Here is a 4700-nt window from a genome sequence, read left to right as displayed (position 1 = left end):
TGGATTTGTACCTATTATTCCCCCCACTCTCAGCCCCACAGCACTTTTGTACATATCCATAATTTTATTTCTCTCCCCCTCTGGGCTGTAAGCTTGTTATGGACCAGGAACATGTCTACCAACTCTATTGTACTCTCCCAAGCATTTAGAACAGCACTCTGCCCACAGTAAGTGGTCAATAAATAGCTTTGATTGACTGATTGTTTGGAAGGCCAAGAACACTGATGGGGGCCGATGAACTAGAAAAGACCCCAGAAATTCACTGAGAATATATATATTAGTCTGCTAGCTAACTTGATGGACAGGCAAAGTAATCCAAAACTTTTTCTGAACAAGCCTAAAGAGTGGTTGAAGGGAAAGACACTATAACTGGAAACCTCCATCAGGGTGGCCCAAGGAGACTTTCAAGAGCTTCTCTCTTTGGCACCAGTATGTAGGAGGAAGAGTGTGAGTAGCATTTATTGAGCATCCACTGTATTAGACACTTGGGAAGTACAGAATAATGAAGTGACACATTCCCTGCCCACAAGGAGCTTACATTCTAATGGGATAGACAAATGTAATTTTCCTAACAAGGGGCGGGGCTGGTAATTAGGCAGGGGCAGGAGGCAGGAAGGGCAAGACACTGCTATTAAAGTAATAAAAGGGGGTTGTCTCCAGGGAAGTGCATTTCTCCTCCCATCCATACATGGATCTAGAACAGCTCATGTCCTCTGGGCCACCTCAACATGCCTTGACCTTTGAAACCCCTTTAGTTTGCTTTCCTTTTAACCCCTTTGGCCACCCCTACTTAGAATAGACGTTCACACAGACCATAAGTGAAATTAACCACTGGTTTTACTCCTTTCTAAATTCCTGGAGGAATGGAGCCACGTTGTCTCATTAACAAGGGAAATGGAGAGGATCTGACAGTCACAGACATACACAAACTCTGGTCCTGTTCAGGGGTTAACAGATTCCTGTACTCGCAACCAGTAGGGTAAACTCTGGCACTTGTGGGGAAGATTGCAAGCTCCCTAAGGGCAAGAATTGTGTCTACCAGTTCTATTGTACTGTACTCTGCCAAGAGTTTAATACAGTGCTCTGCCCACAGTTAAGTGTTCAGTAAATACTGTTGACTGATGCATTGACTGATAGGCTATACCAAGTCAGAGCAGGCCTGTGGTCCGGAGCTGTTGGTGGGGTCACATTGGATCCAAAATAGAGGCACTTCTGCTCCTGAAACCATCCTTCCTAAAAAGTGTTTTGGCCTAGCAGTTTCACTCAGGAATGGGAGAGGTTCATTCATTCAATAGTATTTATTGAGCGCTTACTATGTGCAGAGCACTGTACTAAGCGCTTGGGATGAACAAGTCGGCAACAGATAGAGACAGTCCCTGCCGTTTGACGGGCTTACAGTCTAATCGTGGGAGACGGACAGACAAGAACAATGGCACTAAACAGCGTCAAGGGGAAGAACATCTCGTAAAAACAATGGCAACTAAATAGAATCAAGGCGATGTACAATTCATTAACAAAATAAATAGGGTAACGAAAATATATACAGTTGAGCGGACGGGTACAGTGCTGTGGGGATGGGAAGGGAGAGGTGGAGGAGCAGAGGGAAAAGGGGAAAATGAGGCTTTAGCTGCGGAGAGGTAAAGGGGGGATGGCAGAGGGAGTAGAGGGGGAAGAGGAGCTCAGTCTGGGAAGGCCTCTTGGAGGAGGTGATTTTTAAGTAAGGTTTTGAAGAGGGAAAGAGAATCAGTTTGGCGGAGGTGAGGAGGGAGGGCGTTCCAGGACCGCGGGAGGACGTGACCCAGGGGTCGACGGCGGGATAGGCGAGACCGAGGGACGGCGAGGAGGTGGGCGGCAGAGGAGCGGAGCGTGCGGGGTGGGCGGTAGAAAGAGAGAAGGGAGGAGAGGTAGGAAGGGGCAAGGTGATGGAGAGCCTTGAAGCCTAGAGTGAGGAGTTTTTGTTTGGAGCGGATGTCGATAGGCAACCACTGGAGTTGTTTAAGAAGGGGAGTGACATGCCCAGATCGTTTCTGCAGGAAGATGAGCCGGGCAGCGGAGTGAAGAATAGACCGGAGCGGGGCGAGAGAGGAGGAAGGGAGGTCAGAGAGAGGTCCAGGTTGTGCATGGGTAGGAGGGGTTTCCATTGTTCTTGTCTGCCTTTCTCCCCCGATTAGACTGTAAGGCTGTCAAAGGGCAGGGACTGTCTCTATCTGTTGCCGATTTGTACATTCCAAGCGCTTAGTATAGTGCTCTGCACATAGTAAGTGCTCAATAAATGCTATTGAATGAATGAATGAGTTCACAGAATTGGACAATGAGAGAGGAAACTATGGTTTTATTGAGGTGCAAGAGAATGTAGTGGACAAAAGCCCACTGGAGAGGGTATTGGTAGACAGAGGACTCTGGAAAGAAATGAAGAGAGGGGAGGGAGCCCTGGCTCAGTCCACTTATATAACAGCGCAGACTTTTCCTTATTTCCAGACAAAGCCCGCTGCTCATCATGCCCTACCCTGTTGAGGTTGTCATCCCCCCTCTTTCAACCTCCTCTTGCCCCACTCTCTCCACGCTTCATGTTCTCAGGGGTCTCCTCTATCCCCATCCCCATCCCCACTTCCTTCCTTCATTCATCCAATAGTATTTATTAAATGCTTACCATTAGCAAAACATTGTACCAAGCACTGAGAAAAAAACTACACAGATGAGAATTAGACATTTTCATTCCTTCAATCATATTTATTGAGTGCTTATTGTGTATAGAGCACTGTACTAAGTGCTTGGCAGAGTATAATATAATGATAATTAAACACATTCCCTGGCACAACAAGCTTAAGGTCCAGAGAGCTTACAGTCTAGTCACAGTCCCTCAAGGAGCTCTCAGTCTAAAAATAAGATGGGGGCAGGTTAGAGATGGACACATAGGAGAAAGGAAATAATTAAAGCACAAAAACTAAAGATATAGACATGATAAATACAATAAGAGCACCAGAGTATTGTGGCTAACATAGTAGTAAATAGTATTTATTGAGTACCCGCTGGATGCAATGCACTACACTAAATGCTCGGAAAATACAAAACTGATACTTTCCCTGCCCACAACGAGCCTACAGAGAAGCAGCGTGGCTCAGTGGAAAGAGCATGGGCTTTGGAGTCAGAGGTCATGAGTTTGAATCCCAGCTCTGCCACTTGTCAGCTGTGTGACTGTGGGCAAGTCACTTAACTTCTCTGTGCCTCAGTTCCCTCATCTGTAAAATGGGGATTAAGACTGTGAGCCCCACGTGGGACAATCTGATTGCCCTGTGTCTACCCCAGCGCTTAGAACAGTGCTCTGCACATAGTAAGCGCTTAACAAATACCAACATTATTATTACATTCTAATGGGGAGACCGACATAAAGATATTTACGAATGGAGTAATTCAAATAATAGAATGCACACCTATAAAAATGTACCGAGAATGGGCAAAAGGACCGGAGAAGGGGAGTTTTAAGGTCCTCAGCACTTAAAATCCCAACAGTCACAATAGCCATAGTCACAGCCAACAGGCTTCTCAATACTCTACTAATTGGAAAGGCACACTGCTGCCGCTGTCTCCTCTCTCTGCCATGCTGGAGAAGGGGCTGCCCCCAACCCCTATTTTCACCGTTCCTCCCCCATGGCTGTAGTGCCCCATCCCTACACCCCAGATCCCCCAAATCCTATGCCTGCCATTTCCATGGTTTTGTAACTGGATGCGGGTATATCCAATAACATGGAATACCATGTGTAAGTCACTTAATCAGGAAGTGAAATTTGCCAGGCTGCTGTGTAACTCTCAGTCCAGGAAAAATTCATGAGCCACCTCTGTTGAAGAGAAACTGAGCCCATGCCTCTAAGGCTGTCCAAAGCCCACTGCTCTGTTTCATTCATTTTCACCACCTAATAGTTTTCTGGCATCAATCATTTATCATGATTTTGGGTCAAATGTGCACCCAGACCCAAAATGAGGAATGGCTGCTCACTTCCCTGGTTTAACAAACTGTACTCTGTCCACCCACCATCCTGTCTCCATCACTCCATCCCTGCCCTAATGCCCAGGATTGACACCATCCTGGGAGGGCTATGGCTCACGATCAAGGGACTTCTGGAAGTCCAAAAAGAATCAAAAGAAGTATTTGAGGAAATTAATGAAGGCAGATGAAGCTGCCAATCAAATGGGGAAACTAACTGATGAGGGAACTGGCAAAAAAGCAAAGTCCAAAATATACAAATGTCCCTGCACAAATGCAAGAAACCTAAAAAATAAAATGGGTGAATTGGGATACTTGGTGGCTGAGACTTGGTGGACAAAGGGATACCAATGCTGTTCAATTATACTCTCCCAAGCATTTAGTACAGTGCTCTGCCCACAGTAAGTGCTCAGTATAAACCATTGATGATATAGTGTTGCCAGGGTCTGAATTCTATCAGAAATACCATGATGGGAGTAAGGACAAGGATGAGGCACTGAAATTGAGAGACAATATAAGCAGTGATAACATAAAAATCTTACCTGACAAATGTGGTATCCTGGAATCTTTTTTGCTAGGTGTTCCAAGTTAAAACACAGAGGTGAGTTTCCTACTACTAACCACCTAACCAGTTTGAGGAAAGGGATAAGAAAACATTAGCAGAGTTTGGGGAAGCTGAAAACCAAGGACAGGTAGTAGGAGAGTTCAATGAGCCTTG

This window comes from Ornithorhynchus anatinus, chromosome X1, assembly GCF_004115215.2.
Source record: "Ornithorhynchus anatinus isolate Pmale09 chromosome X1, mOrnAna1.pri.v4, whole genome shotgun sequence".
NCBI classification, from domain to species: domain Eukaryota; kingdom Metazoa; phylum Chordata; class Mammalia; order Monotremata; family Ornithorhynchidae; genus Ornithorhynchus; species Ornithorhynchus anatinus.
The sequence above is the reverse complement of the archived record's forward strand: the minus strand, read 5'-3'. Positions refer to the sequence as shown.